The sequence below is a fragment of the Passer montanus genome, unplaced genomic scaffold, assembly GCF_014805655.1.
Source record: "Passer montanus isolate IOZ18808 unplaced genomic scaffold, ASM1480565v1 scaffold26, whole genome shotgun sequence".
NCBI classification, from domain to species: domain Eukaryota; kingdom Metazoa; phylum Chordata; class Aves; order Passeriformes; family Passeridae; genus Passer; species Passer montanus.
Genome location: NW_024367261.1, coordinates 1,434,990 through 1,450,766, shown reverse-complemented (window position 1 = coordinate 1,450,766; position 15,777 = coordinate 1,434,990). Strand labels below are relative to the sequence as shown.

General features: G+C 46.8%; 1 long non-coding RNA gene across 9 annotated transcripts in view; it reads left to right on the top strand.

The window, feature by feature from the left end:
* The first annotated feature begins 9,405 nt into the window (after positions 1-9,405).
* The window catches only part of LOC120503478, a 34,346-nt gene continuing 27,974 nt past the window's right edge, over positions 9,406-15,777 (top strand). For 5 of the 9 annotated variants that reach the window (XR_005627753.1, XR_005627755.1, XR_005627749.1 and 2 more), the window contains exons 1-2: positions 9,406-9,933; positions 10,291-10,521. This is a non-coding gene — a long non-coding RNA (uncharacterized LOC120503478). Of the gene's footprint in view, positions 9,934-10,290; positions 10,522-11,547; positions 11,911-14,584; positions 15,634-15,777 lie in introns of those variants that run through there. The other 4 variants (XR_005627752.1, XR_005627750.1, XR_005627756.1 and 1 more) reach the window with 4 other exon arrangements.

The following is a 15,777-nucleotide window of genomic DNA, read 5'->3' as shown; positions in this document are numbered from 1 at the left end:
AATATCACCTTTTTTCACTAAGGATATCTGTAGTACTTTTGTTGAATGCAGAAGTAACTGAGTGAATTTAAAAGTACTAACTACATTTTAATGACTCAGAGAAGGAACTTCTGACAGTATGCTTTATTTTGAAACACAAGTATACACTGAAGTCTACATGCCATGAGGTGCAAAGTCTGGATAAAGGCAGGCTGTGCGTGAGCAGTTACAGTGACAAAGCCTAGCCTTGTAGGATGAGCATCAAATTCACCACTTCAGCTCCCTCCCTGTCCCTCTGAAGCCACAGGCCAGAGCCATGTGTCAGCTAAGGGCAGCACTGGGTAGCAGCTGAGTTTCTCCTGCTTTTCCCCTTGCAGAGGTTACACAAGTCTGGGCCTCTACCCAGACACTGACAGATTTAGAGGGTCATGCTATGTTTGAAACTTTTTCAGATTTGACTGACAATGGGACAACAGACTTGAAACAGATTACAGGAAAATTGAAAGAACAATTACATAAGTCTAAGTTATCTGGGAAATGTAAGGGAAAAAATACCCACCAGAAAAGCAATCCAAACCAAAACAGACACTTTGGAAAGTATAGGTGGAGCTGGGTCACAGACAGGTGTCCAGCTTTAGCTCAGAGCTGAGGGAGGTGGCTGCTCCAGCCGGCTCCTTCTCCGCTGCCCCAGGTTACTGCTCCAGCGGCTGTGCTGATACAGCTGTTTGTCTGGCTGTCCTTTAAGCCAGTCCTGTGAAATGATCCATTTCAAAGAAAAGACATGCATTTCAGGGAGAATGCATGGTGGGGTTTTTTTTAACCCAAAGGTCCTTAAAAAAAGTCTTTGGAGCTCAGCTACACAAACAGTTGACTTGATGTCATGGGACAGCAGGTGTAAGTCTCTGTGTGGGTTTGTGAGGAGTGAGGGGGAGCTACACCAGAGGGCTCTGCTACAGTCCAAACAGTTGTGTGTCTGTAACCTGAAGTGTTCCTCTTCTTCTCAAGTCCACCAAGACCGTGAAGTGACCTCAGGCTTGCCTGTGTGGTGCATGCACCCACTGGGTGGTCACTCTGTGGCTGGCTGCCATCCTCACCACAGGGAACTGTGGCACTTCCTTTGCACCCACCAGTTTTGGCAGACCTAGTCTGCACTGATCGTTGCCAGTCAAGCTATATCATACCAAGTTCAAAATTTAAATAATAGCAGTGTTATGCCCACACCATTTTAGATGTTAGCCAGGGCTTAATGCATTAGCACCAGGCTCATTTCCATGTGAAAGCTGGCATGTGACAAGCCAGAGGATGAACTTCTGGACACTGTTACCCTGCACTTAGGCCACAGACATTCACGTAGGCTGTGGCAGAAGTTTCTGTCCCCAGCTCTCCCCTAGTGCCAGAGGTTCCTGCTGCTTCAGATCCAGGGAGTAAGCTGTGAGTTGACCACTTCCTGTCATTTGGTGGCAGCTTGTAATGTTGAAATACTAGGCTCCCTCTAACCTACCTCATTCAGCCTGAAAAATTGTGAAAAACATGCAAGCATAGTTGAGCAGAGCAGGCCTGTAGGGATGGTAGTCACAGGCTGGGTTGATAGACTTCTCCAGCAGCACCTCATCTTGGGAGGATGTGCATCTGTAGCCCAGTCCCCTGTGCAGATATTGTTAAATTATCTTTAGAGGGTTTATTGCAGAGACAAATGTCGCTTGGTACTAGCATGAAACCACACAGCTCCTCCTTTGAGCTGGCATTGTCCTCCAGCTAGTGTGGGCAGCTATTCAGATCCTCCATATGTCTGCTTAAAATGGGTACACACGACCTTGAGTGTGCTGAGTGGGAGGTGGCTCACCCATCTTTGAAACACAGGTAAGCTGCTTCAGAGCTGATTGCCAACCAAAACACCTTCGTGGGGAAGCTTTCTGCCGAAACCAAAGTGAAACCTACCCTTAGCTTTCTTATTGCTACCTCTGGAGTCACCACATCCTTCTCTTGCCACGAGCACCTCTCAGTTCAGAAAGTGGCAACAAATGATGGTGCTAAGCACTGAGAAGTGGGTCTCTCTGTGTTTGTGGGGGATGGGATGAATTTTTGGATGGGTTAAAATTTGCTCTTTGAAAGCAGTGAACACCGAAGGGTCCACCTGGGGAGAATGTTCCTGGCATGCTGCAATTTTGTGTTGCTTCCCTAGGTTTCTTGTGGAGACAAGCCCCAAGGAATCTAAAGACTTGGCTTATTTTCCTGATCCTGCAACAGATTCCCTGCCTTGCCCAGCCAAGGGCAAGTCATTTTGGATCACAATTTCAAGCATGGGCTTTAATTTTAGCCTTGCAGCTTGAGATATCCAGAATCTGTCTTACATGTGTATTAATCACTTACAGCTCTAGCCAAAATGAACAGAAGCTGCCTGTACATAGAAGTGCACTGAAAATTAGATGTTACTTCAAAAAACAGGGCCAGGTCTGTCTTACTCAGCTTGCTCCTGCATTCACTGGAAGTAGTAAGTAACACCAGTCCAGCTGGGGAGACATCAAGATAAATTAATTTTTATAAAGCATGTGGAATGATTAATTATTTTTTAAACATTATTTGCAAATGTAACAGAGAAAACTCTTAGAGCATTGTTTCTCTTGTTTGGATGTTTTTATTGGATTCAAATAAGGATAAGCATTACCTCCTTCATCAGCAGGCTTGCTGACCATAAAGAATTTTGTTTTGCTTTCAGGGATTAGGGCATGAGATTTTGGTTTCTCTCACTTGTTTATGGCACGAATTTGCTACACATAAATCACTGCAGGTCAGAACATTGCTGTTTCCTTAGCATAAGGTAAGAGAGCACAGAATCACTCTTTAATGTTGTGCAATTGGACAGGATTTGGCTTGTCCTGATTTTGTGTTTGGAGAAGTCAGGCTGCCCTTTGTGCTTGATGTTTTACCTATTTTCTCTTGAAGGTCCAGTGGAGAAATCTGACTAGGTGCTTTTGCATCACTCACTCACTGCCTGATCTCTGTTTTTCTGAAATTAAAGTACAGCTTCCTAGTCTGTGGCTCACTGTGGGATTTCCCAGTGTTTCACCAGGCTGCAGTGTGATGTGCTCTTCAAATACTGAAAAAAGTAGTTGTATTATCTTTACACCTGGTCCAAAGTGCATGTGGCTGTAGGGCAGACCAGTTCAGGGGAGAAATCTGGCTCAGAAAATGACAGTTTCTGGTTTTTAGTCAGTTTAGTTTTGTGTGCTTCAGTTTGATGGTAGAGCTGAGCAGCAAGGGCAGGTGCAGAGAGAGAGAGGGAGTCAAGCCCCAGTCCTTCAGGTGTCCTTGTGTGGCAGTGTTTGCAGAAACTTAGGCAGACTTACTGCGCTCTGTCTCTTCATCTCTCCTGCCACTATCTCTTGGGGGGTGCGTGGGTGGGGTGGCAAGAAGTTAATGTTACTCAGTAGCCAGCAAGCAATGGGGATAAAGACCCATATTGTGCCTCTCTGATCCCAAGGCTATCCCCCTCCCCCGTTCCATTCTTTGGTTTACTCAGTAGAGCTACCCTGATTCACATAAGCTAACAATCTGTTTGAGAAGAAACAATTAGGCCCATAGAAGTTGTTGACATCTTATTTTCATTTTTTTCAATGGCATAATGGGTGCTCCAGTCCAGCTTGTCCTTTTGTGTTCTCCATCCCAGGCATTCCTCCCAGATGCAGAGTCCCTGTGAGGCTGGGGACAGAACAGTGGCTCTCCCAAACATTTTGGACCAGGAGACTGCTAGTGACACTTAGCATTTCTCACAGAACATGATGTGGCTGCTGAGCAGGCTAGTAATTGAAAACACTGCTGAAACCAGGCAGGCTCCCCAGGCCAGCTGCGGGCCACTTCCCGTGCCTTCAGAGCCGGCATTTGCTGGGACCAGCTGTAGGGGCTGGGGAGGATGGAGTGTGGTTGCAGGAGGCTACAAGAACAGCTCGGGTGTCTTTTCCAGGAAGTTGGGTGCACACTCCCCGCTTCTTCTTTCTCTCTGGTCTTTTGGAGTTCATCTTAAATCAGATCTGGAAAACAGCATCCTGCTGCAGAAGAGCCAATGGTCCTAGAAGCAGACTCCTACTATAAAAAATCTTACGGGAGCCAGATGCCCCCGACCCTGACAGAGATTGATCGAGTGGCTGGTGGTATCACCTTTCACTTTGCTTTGGCAAGGGGGGAAGCACGGAATGATGGAAAGTTTTCAGGTGGTACTTTCAGCAAGTATTTAAGGGATGTTGTTGTTGTGCTTTGTTTAAGTGCTGCAAACAGGAAAGAGTCATTCTACAGCACACAGTGCAAGCGCAGAGACAGAAAGGGAGGAGGCCGGTGGGTAGCAAGGAGCAGTCACTCCTGAGGGGCAGCCCTTCCTGACTGCGGCACGCTGCACGTGTGCTTTGTCCGAGGCTGGAAAAGTTCATCGCCATGGAAAGGAAATCTATTAAACGTGCCTCCTGGAGGTATGGGAGGCTCTGCGGCAAGCCTCCCGGGACAGGGGGAATCTTAGGCCAGAGATCTGGAGAAAAGAGAGAGAGAGATGCTCGGGTGTGCCACTGCCAGCCTTTGCAGAAGCGGTGCGCCGAGCCTTCCCGCGGGGTGTTTCTGCAGCGGCGGCGGTGTCCCGGCCGCGGCTGAGTGCGGGGCTGTGCCCGGGAGCGGCGCGCGGGCCGGGATCCGCCTCCGGAGCCGCTCCCGGCAGGTGCACCGGGCGGGGACAGCGGCGGGGACAGCATCACCCGCGCACCGCATCCCGCCGGCCCCCGGCCGCACGCCCTGGGCGTGCCCGCTGGCCCGTCCTGCGCGGAGCATCCCTTTTAAAGACATCGCTGGGCGCAAAGGCGGTCCCCGAGAGCAGGGTGCTAGGCTGAAACGAAACTTCCATGGAAAAAGTAAATAGCGAGGGTGTATCGCTTGTTGCGCTAGCAGAGCGTTTGCTCATCCTGCTGCAGTTTGCAGTGTGTGACCAGATACGGGTGGATACTTGTTGTCTTCCTTCCTCTTTATATTTCCAGCAAAAACTTAGTGAAAAGAATAACAGCATCAGAGAAACACAGAGAGGGGAAAAAAAAAAAAAAAAGGATGAGGCGGGCCGGCCCAGCAGCCAGCCTCAGGAGATGGTGAGACAGAAGAGCTATTCATTCTGAGAGCCAGTTGCTCTTCGCCCTGCTAGATTATAAATTGGACACCTTATTAAGAGCTGATCCTCCAGCAGCCCCACCCAGGGCTGTGCTCATGCGCTTAACCAGTGGAACGTAATCCCATTTCACTAGTGATGCCTGTTACTGGATAAGCACATGTGCAAGCGTGGCAGAGGATACAAGGAAAAAAGAAGCAGCACTCTGGCTGTTTTCTGAATTGTCCGTTTAAGAACAGAAGATAAGAGTTTTGGGAGAAAATGGGGAGGAGGGTGGTTTGCACTAAAATTTGGACACTTCCACGATGATGCCTTACCAAATGATTAAATCAGTGTAATTTTTGTTTTTATTTTTTTGCTTGTTTTCTCAGTTGTAACACAAAAATGCTGTCTCTCTGGCATGATGTGCCAGCCCAAATGTTGCTGCTGGAATCAAGCACTGGAGGAGCCTGACAAGACATAACCCCACCAAAGCAGAGGCTTGGCGTGGGCCTCTTTGGTGATTCCAAGTTTCAGTTCTGATGGTTTGCTTGGCCACTTACTTCTAGTCACATGAGCCCAAAGGTCTGAACAAATTTAGGCAGATTTCAAGCAGAATAGTTGTTGCAGTGGAAACTTTTGTTTAACCTTTCAACAAAGTTTTGTCAAGTTTGGCAAGACTTCCCAGCTTTTCAAACTTCACACACCTTTTAACCATTTGAAAAGTCGTCTACCTTCATTTGAAATGCACAAAGTTACTGCCAGCTGTTGTCAGAAAAAAACCCCCTGATATGGGTTTATTTTTGTGCTGAAGAAAACAGGATGACTTATTATGAACCTGTTTTAGTGTCTCTGAATGGTATCCCTGCTCATGCATGCATATTTTTCCTCCCAGGCAAGACCAGCTGGAGGGTTCATGGAATGCTAGATGCATCATAAAATTCTGCATTGTCAGGGCACTTATTCTGAATAGTGTATAGATACATGTGGGGTTGGTTCCCCTATTGGGGCACCTCTGCTTTACTTTCCTTGGCAGGGAATTCAAGCACAGTTAGATGCATTGCAAGTGAGCAGTGGTCAGGAAATGAAAAAGTAACATGGAGTGCAACCTTAAAACAACGTCCTCTCCCTGTGCAGCAGTGAGTTATGGACATGGATTCAGGTGTATTTCGGTGGTATCTCAACTTTTTGCCTTGTTTTGCATCTCATATAATTGAAAAGCAATCTTTGGATTTGTTCTAGGAGGAAATAAATTTCTGTCAGATCTAATTATCATTAGTGACTCATTTGTCATTTGGAAATGTTTGTAGGATTCTCTCCAGGTTCTGAGTTGCTGGCTGTTACTGGTGTGTTGGAAAGCAATGACTCCTCAGATGTTCCTGTATACCTTTATCTGTCTGCCTGCAATCATTTCATGAGCTCATGAGAATGAACACAAGACATCTTTGACATCCCTCTTTCTCATTTCCTCTCCTATTTTTTACATAAGGTGCTTTTGCCAATAACTCTTTCCTGGTAAAACAAAGCATCTGAAATTATGTGTGTCTGTCTGTATATGTGATTCCATGTGCCTTCCCTTCTCATCTCCACAAAAGTTTGAGCCTGTTGACAACAGAATACAGATCTGAAAGTGAAGTTCCTGTGAGTTTGAAAGAAGGGGCGGATGTGTGCATGAAAGAGCCTGTTTGTGCTGAAGCATCAACATGCTACCAACCCAGCTCACTTTTTCACCAGACACCAGGGAACTCCCAGTGGAGGCCCCTGGAAGTCAGACTTCCTCCAGTCTCTCAGACATGGACTCCTTGTTCATGCTGATGGATTTGGTACAGTTGGAACAGAGAAAGGAAAAAAAAAATCAACCTGGATTTTCTCTCTTGTTCTTGCACTTCTGAGATTTATGGGTGTCTCTTGCAGGTTGTGTCCTAGGCAGCAGGGGATCTCTGTCCCTGATGCAAACACCCTCCAAAGTGAGCATTTATTTTGTTACAGAGCAGTATAACTGTTAGGTTTCAATGGTGCCATGTTACAGAGGTGTGGATGCCCTTAAATCAATTTTTGCTAAAGTCATGGAGGCTTTGAAAATAAGAGCAAAGCCTTGAATTTAAGCTGGGACTAGGTAGTTAGCAGAGCAAAGAGCACAGCTTAAGCTTGTTTGGTGGTCTTATGTTGCTGAGTAAATGGCCAGGAGCATTCTTGCATGGGTTGTTCTAAGTCCATTACATTGTAGAAATCAAGCATTAGGGCCAAGTCCAGTCTTTTCAGTTATCTGATTGGAAATTGTGCTGAAGGATTGAGGCTTTTGCAGCAACAGTTATGGGGTTTTCAGGATGATGGAATTCAGATTAACACTAAATCTTAATGCCAGCAATGGACATTATCAAAGTGTAAAATACTTTCCTATGTCATCGTCAGCCCAGGCTCTTGCAGCAATTCAGCTTCTGCCAACTTCATTCATTTGCTGATCTTAGTCAAGCCCTTGAAGAGTTGAGTAATGGTGTTATTTGCATGGGAGGTGAAGATAATGTGGAGATGGGTGTCATATGTGTACTGCTGACAAGTCAGTCTATGGTGCCACCGAATCTTCTCCAGAGGCTTTATATAGATATTGAACAGGCTGGGTGAGAGGAAAGACTCTTGAGTTATTCAGCAGGTGGAAAAGGTTTTGGAGGTTAAGGAAAGAGCAAGTGTTTATCATAAATCTCTTGAGTGTACAAGAGATTTATGTAAGGGATGTCTGAAGATGTACCAGCTCAGTTCCATAAGGTTGGGGATGGCATTTATTTTCAAACAGCTGAGCTGGTTGGAAATTTTACAGCCATTCCAGATGCTTGCTACCAATCCTCTGCTGATGGCATCTTTATCCCTTGCTCTGCTCTTAGGAAAGGTTGTCCAAGGTCTTCCTATCTGTCAGGTGAAGCCTTTCAGATAGTTCTAAGTGCAGGCAAGGGTAGTGCTTTTCAAGCCAGCTGACATTCCTTATATTTAAGAGAGAACACTTTTACTAACATTGCTTTACGCTGAGTTTTAGAAAAGAGGGAGAGGAGAGAAGGCAGCTCAATTCTTTCCCACAGAACACAAACAGTTCCTGCATTGCCTCCTACAGGTCTGAAGACGTGTGTGGGACTGGGTGCATCTACTGGAACAGACTATATTACTCCTGTTTCATGTGCATGTGCACTTCTACATTTTGTGCCAAGCATGTGTGTAAAATATGTATGAAGTATTTATTTGTTATGTGAGCAACTAAAATGGTGTATAGGGAACTGTGTCAGCCTCCTGTGTAAGCAAAGGCTCTGGGATGGGTACACAGTGGGATAAAAGCCTGGGTAACTAAGAGATCATTATTTTCTAAATTTACTAACAAAGCATTTACAAGAAATTGATATTAATTATTACGTTACTACTGCTGTGGTTAAAGCTGAACCAGTGAGTTATAGTAAAATCTTCAAGAATATCCAGTTGGGGCAATGAAGAAAGCTCCTGTACTCAAGGGATCATTGATAAATGGGAGGAAGGAGGAAGAAAATGAGCAGGTCATTTTTAAGAGATCCTGTAGTTCTTACAGGCTTTCCACATCCCAAAATATAGAAAACTGTCAAAGAATCCTTGTTGCATGCACAGACAAAAAAGAGCAAGCTATAATACTGTGTGTGTCCTAATGGTAAATGTGTGTGTGTGCTGATAGAGCTTTAACCCAGAGAGACCTGTCAGTACTCACCACTATGATTTTCAGCAGTGAAATGTGCTCTCCTTTATCAAATGGTAACCTCTCAGGACTGGTGTGACTCAGAAGCCTTCCCAGCGTCTATGAAACAACCTGCAGCCTTTCTGAAGTGTGGAGATAGGGACACAGTTTCTAAATTCCTCCTTTCTTGACAAAAAACCCTACTTTTCATGTACAACTGCTCATTTAATGTATGACACAAGCCTGTCAAAATGGACCACCTCTGATGTCTGAGCCTGACTCTAAATGAGATCCCTAATTTACTGATCATCCTGTTTCTGAACTGGGCCAGAGTGGAGCATCCTACCTTAACAACAGCCTGAAATGAAACTCTAGCGGAATTTGGACTCTGATCCAAACTCAAGGCACAGGCTCTTCTCTGAATAAAAATAACTACATCACAAGCTATTCTGGGGTGGTGACTTTTAGACAAGAAACGTAGAGCTTACATAGGTTTTTACTCCTGTCAAATACCTCTGGATGCTGCCATCCTTCCAGCTGATATTCCCAAAGTGCTCAGAGCCAAATAACCCTAACTGGAAGCTGGAAACTGTAGAACAACTGACATTATTCGTGGTAAACACTGGTGGTTTTCTTGGTTGGGTTTTTTCTTTGCAGAATATTCTGCTACTCTGGTTGCTGCTGATGCTGATATAATTTCTGTCGTGGCGTGTGATGAATAGCATGAACAATTCTGGGTTGAGATAAGAGCCAACAGTGTGCTGGAAAGCCTCCTCTAAATATGAATCCCTGTGGTTCTGACTTTCTTGACAGAGAGATGGCTAAATTGACGTGCTTGGTACCATTTACACCGCTGCCAAAGCTGCTGATCACCATCGTCTTCTCTCCTCCCATAGCACCTGCTGGCAAATCTTCTGGGTTTTTTCCTGTTTACTTGGCTATTTCTAGTGTAGTGATAGGAATAGTTTCCATTCATGAAGAATGTGGTGGGGTAGAGATGGTTATAAGGGATAGGAAGCGGTACACTGGGACTAAGGAGCAAGCACTAAAATATGTTTTACATCCATGGGAGCTGGCTGTGTGTGGTACCCCACCGAGAGCATTCCCACTGTGCTCAGCAAATGGATGATGGGGGGGTTTTATTGCTGTGTTTAAGGTAAGAGCACTTTTCTCCTTGGGAGCTGCAAGCACTTCAGTTACTGGAAAGCTCTGGACTGTGTAAGTTATTATCCTGTTGGATCGAGGAGCAAACTGGTTTGCTTAAGATGTCACAGGAAGCTTTCAGCTTTGTCAAGAGCATAAACTATATCTTCTGACTTGTAAATCTGGGCTATAATTGAAGAAGTTTTCTTCCTCTTGACATAGCTGGCCTACCTTCTCTTTGATATTATCCCAACTTCCCCTAATCACTGGGTGACATCTGATCTCTGTGACTTTTGTACAGGATCCAAGATCTATTGTACTTAGTCCAAGATCTCACCTTTCATTTCTGGCTCATCTAATTTTGTTTCAGGCCCTGGCAAATCTGAGAGGCTCATCCCAAGTCCAGCTGCTGAGCCTTTGGAAAGCAGGGATGCATCTTGGCAGTGTATCTCACCACGGCATGGATATTTTCCTGGACCAGCCACAGGAATGGTCACAGTGTCCTCCTCTAAACTCTAGTGTGGAGGATGGCTATTGCCACCCACACACTTCCTGCAATTTCTGCTTAAACACAGTGATCTTTACTTGCTGCCTGCGGTTGGTATGTAAAGCTGCTTTCTGTAGGTTTGAAGCTTCTGCCCCCTCCAAAGTGGCTTTTGTTTTAGTGTTCAGTTCAGTGATTTCAACAGAGAACTTACTAGCCAGTATCTAAGGTTTTATTTAGGGTCAAGCTAACATAGAGCATTGCTTTTGTCAACATAATTATTTTTCTTTGTCTCTAATCTCACTAATTATTTTAGCATTGTTGTCTCTTTTTTTCTCCCTGCTCCTTTAAGGGTTTGCAGTCATTCTTTTGGGCTGTGGATATCATGGGCCAAATCCTGCCCTAATTTACACCTGTGAGTCCAATGGGGCTGCATACATGCACATGAGAATACAGTTAACAGGATGCTGAAGTTATTTGCCTGTTTTGAAAAGTTGTGTGGAGGATGAATGCTGAGAAATGCCATTTAGTATTATACAATTCCTAGACCTGTAAATACTGGTATATATAGATAGCTTCTCTCCTAGCTGCCTACTTTTATTAGTCGTAGAATATATGTATGTTTTCAAAATTTTAGATGTTGTACTTGCTGTAGAACCCCCTACTGGACTTACAAAAATTTAACAGCAGCTTCTTACACTTTACAGCAGTTTTATCATCCTACCTAGTACTGAAGGCTTATCTACACCCAGGGATTTCACAGAATCAAAACTGTATTCAAATAATGTTTAATATTTATACAAGGGTGAAGATTGATATTTAGGTTTGGTTTTATTGAGGATTTTTACTGTTCAGAATTTGATTTGACAAATTTTAAAATCCTCAGCTTACTTACTTTCAGCTTTTTTTTTTTATAATTGGAAGCTTTAGTTTGCATTTTGCAGCTTACATAATGCAATACAAGGAGACAAAAATACAATTCAAGTAGCTTTGAAATAGGAATAATAAAGCAGCTATGCTGCATTTAAACATGCTGTAAAATGTTTCAATGCACTCTACCAGGAACTTCTTGTTTTCCTGATTTGCTTCTTAAGGAAAATCCTGACCAAGTCAGCTGGATTTTGTGATGTGTTTTCATTTCAGCAGAACAGTATTCCAGCAGAGATTTCTTTTCCTGGTGGATTGAGAAGAGCAGGACCAGCAGAGCTGCCCATGCAGAGGGTATTATTTCAGAAGAAGAGCACTCCCTTACTCACAGAGAGGAGTGATCCAATATGCCTTCCGTCCGGGGGCAGGAGTGGGAAGGAGGGAGGAGAGGGGAAAAAAGGATGCTTCCTTCCCAGAGCTCGGGGCTGCTGGCCAAGAATGTATGTCTAAATTCAAGCCCAGTGAGTGCTGTGCCAGATCCAGAGAGTTTGGAGTCCCTTTGTCCAGAAGCTTGCAATCTGTGAGGGAGCTGCCAAATGGGATATGTGGCATCCATGTAATATATCTGATGCATGAAAACTGGTTCCTACTGAGCTTACTGTATGGCCTGGGGCAAAAGTACTTCTGATTCCCTACATGAGATCAGCAGGCCACTGCTGTTCTCTGTAAACCCAGCTCCAATGGCAGCTCAGGACAGCTCCCGCCTCGGGTCAGGCTGAGGCAGGTGGCGTGCACAGGGAGAGGAAGGGGTGCTGCGTTTGACCCTGCTCTCCCTCTCTGGGAAGGGAGGACCTGGTGCCTTTTGCATTTCTCCCCAGGCTGAACCATTAAGTCTGATGACAGAAATGAACCTTCCCCCCTGGACTTGGGCCAAAAGGCTTTTTTTTTTCTTTGCCTTCCCCTCCTGTCTCTTTCATAACCGTCATTTCCCCGTATCTCTGGAACAGATCACGTACTACTGTCATGTGCCGTAGGTGCGCACCCCGTTTTTTCTTCAGCTATGTCCTGCCTCCCATCTGTTCGATAAGAGCCCCTCCTTGTCTGGCTGATGCCTTTTTGCCACAGATGACAGGGTGGACTGAAGGCATTGCTCCTGCCCCAAGGGAGAGCCTCCACATTGAGGAGGGAGGGGAATCTGCTCTGGAAACACCACCTACGAGCCTCCATGTCAGCAGGGCTGCAGCAATTCCTGTGGGATGAGTGTCTGTGTTCCCGTGTCTCACTGGAAAGTTCAGCCAGTTGTGCTTGTGCAAACCTCTGGAGGGTTTCTGAGGTTGAGCAGGTGTCAGTGAGGACACAGCCTGGGTTGCAGGACTCCTGCGACAGGCTGTGCTGGACAGAGAGGGACCTCGCCTTAGCAACAATTGTTTTTGTGTTCCATGTGGTTGCAAAATGGAGGACAGTAGACAGGGGGAACCCTGTTTGATGACACTTCCCAAGCCAGTGGTACCCAGTTTGGGTTTCCCATTTTTATACTAATGGATTCACATCAAATGCCAAGGTTGCTGAGGGCTGCCCAGGGAGCAACTCTGATGCAGGACATGCCATTGTAGAGCCCTGGGCAAGGGCATTGGTTCAGCCAGTGCCCAGGCAGAGGTGCAGCAGAAGTCACGTGGTTTGATGCAGCATGGTTCTCTTAGGCTTGAATTCCCACTAATGCTGTTCTAAAAGGACCCACCAGGATGCGTGGCAATAGGTGTAATAGCCCAAGTTCATGCCTAGATCCAGGCCATTGCTAGAGAGACTAAAGGAGATGTGATCCCTCCATCCTTCATCCTCCTAATGTCAGTGATGTTTCAAGAAGCTTTCTGAGGCTTCTTGTCAAATCCATACTCCTGCACTGACAGCAAGAGCTCTGGACTAGAAAACAAGAGCTAAGCTTTTTCCTGGGGCTGCCCCTGAGCAGCTGTGCTGTCTCCTGGGCTGCAGCTCAGCTGCCCTGGCTCCACAGGCAGCAGCCCTGCTTGTCCCGCAGCCTGTGCCAGGAGGCAGGTTTCAGCTGTGAAACAGAGCATGGTCTATCCTGTCCTTCCCGGGTCAGGGTCCAGAGAGCATGCCCTTTCCCTGCACCTCACCAGCACGGGAGATAACCTTTCCCCTGCACCTCACCAGCGTGTTCATCTTCTCTGCTCACATCAGGGCTGCTTTTTCCCTGAGCACAGCAAACAATCCCCTGCCTTTTTGTCCCATGCTGGCCTGGAGCAAAGCTTTCTCTGTGAGCCTCCCAGGCAGTGTGACTTGTTTCTAGCATGCTACAGGCAGGCCTCTATTCAGATGAATGTCCCTGTTAAATATGTATGAATCTGATTGACTACGACTTCCGAGCTGTCCAGGTTTTATTCCTTTTTATTAATTTGTGGATGCTTCCTGCTAAACAGGGAGTTGTAACCACGTCTCAGTGAGTTTTGGCTCATTTGAGGGGCTGCCCTTAATCTGCCTGTCTTTAAAGCTTCTTCCCCTCCTCCTCCTCCACTCCATCCCCCTCTGGCTCAGTTCCCCCCCTCCTCTCTCTCTGCAGCTGCTGGACAGCTTTGTGACCATCAGTGGGGATGGCTGTTTGCCACTCTCCCATGATTGCTGCCGTGTGCTGTTTCCCTTATGCCCGTTGTGCAGTCAAAGAGGAATTCTCCTCTGCAGAGAGAGAGAGGGAGGCGCGGCTGTCTCTGGGCTGAAGTGGGAGCTCGTGCTTAGCTCTTTCTCCATGAAAAGCCTGGCAATATTTTTTTTATGGCGACCATGTAGACTTGGCAAGCAGCAGCAGCTTTCTCAGCCCAGCTGCTGGCCGCCTCTCTGCCGCAGGTTTTTGCAAGCAGAACGTGCTCGCACCTCGGCCGTGGCCACGTGGAGCCTGGCGGCTTCCCAAGAGCCACCGATGCCACAACTGCTGCAGGAGGATGGTCGGCAGAGCAGCGGGAGATGCTTTGGGGTGGACGGGATTTTGTCCTGCTGGCTCCAGTCAGGAGATGGGATGAGTGGCAAGGGGCAGCCTTGCAGCTGGGGGGGCGTGTTGATGCTGCAACAAGTGGTGAAGCTGGAACAGGAAGCTGGTGCTTCACAAACAGATTTATTGTTGTGAGTGGGGCAAAAGTCCCAGGGACAGCGGTGCCTGTGTGTGGGCAGGTTTGACTTGTATAACCTGCCTTTGCTGGGACTTTGGATGGAATTTTCAGTGGCACAAAAGGAAGTTCAGTGCCTGAATCCTGCTGTGATTTTGCCTTTTAAGTTTAATGTTGCTGTTTCCCATCCTCTTCAGGCCTCAGGGAACCCTCCCAGGCAGGCCATGTTTGCAGTGATGTGAAGAAAGGACAGGTTTTGGCAGAGAAACCTCCAAGTGCACATGCTGAAGTGGTGGCTGGTCAGAAACAACACCAAAGTTCAAATGAAATCAAGGACTTGGAGATTTTGCATCCTGCCCCTGCTGCATGTGTCCTACCAGAGTGTTTTGGGGAAGCTGGTGAGCCAGCCAATGCCGTGGACATAGGAAAAAGGACATCTCCAGTGCCCTCTTATGTCCCCTGAAGATTTTGTACTGGGTGGCAGTCCTCCCAGAGGGATGTGCACAGGCCACCTGGATGGGCAGGTGATGTCAAATGTCCTTGTCCCGCCTAATTCAGGGAGGCATGAGCTGAAAAAAGAAGTGTTTTCCCCTTGTGTGCTTTCCTGGGAGTAGTAGTGGCACAAGTGCCAGGGAGTTTGCTGTGGCCTCTGAGCCGCTCCAGCCTTTGACAGGGGTGTTGATTTCCCTTGACTCCCAGCCAAAACCACCTCTGAAATGGTGGTATGGGTCAGGCTGAGCTGAGACCAAGGAACCCAGGGAGAGTGGAGGCCCCTTTGTCACCCACCTGGTCGTGGGGCAGCCTCCTCGGCCACTCTGGGTGGAGGTCAGCTCCTCTGCTGTCCACAGAAGGCTCCTGCTGTGGGTTCTGTCCATTGGGTGATGTTCCTCCAGGGAAAAAGCCCTATGAGACCCACTCTTGTCCTTCCATGAGCTAGGAGAAGACTGTTCTGCTGAGGCAGGAGCCAGTAAGAAAAGTGGCTACTTCTTCTTCCCCTTTATTTTTTATGGATTTATTTTTTCACTTCGCTGAATTTATTTTCACTTTGTTCTTTTTTTTTTTATTTACTTGGCTCAACTCCATCATTTTTACTTGTCTCCCCTGTGTGCTCTTCAGACTGACAGTGCTTTTCACCCTGCTCTCTGCATCTCCCTCCCTGCTTGGTTGTTTCTTGGTTGCTGGAGTTCATTCCTGTGTGTGGAACACTGCTCAGCAGAGGAAGCTGTGGGAGGGCCATCCCAGCTGGGTGGGTGCCTGTGCCAGGCTGCTGTTACCATGTGTGACTCAGGTGTCCCTCACTCCTGCTCCCAGACACTCGCTGACCTTTTCCTGCCAGCTCTGAGATGGGGCCACAGGCCACCTCTCACGCAGCCTGTCCCTCTTTAGAGAT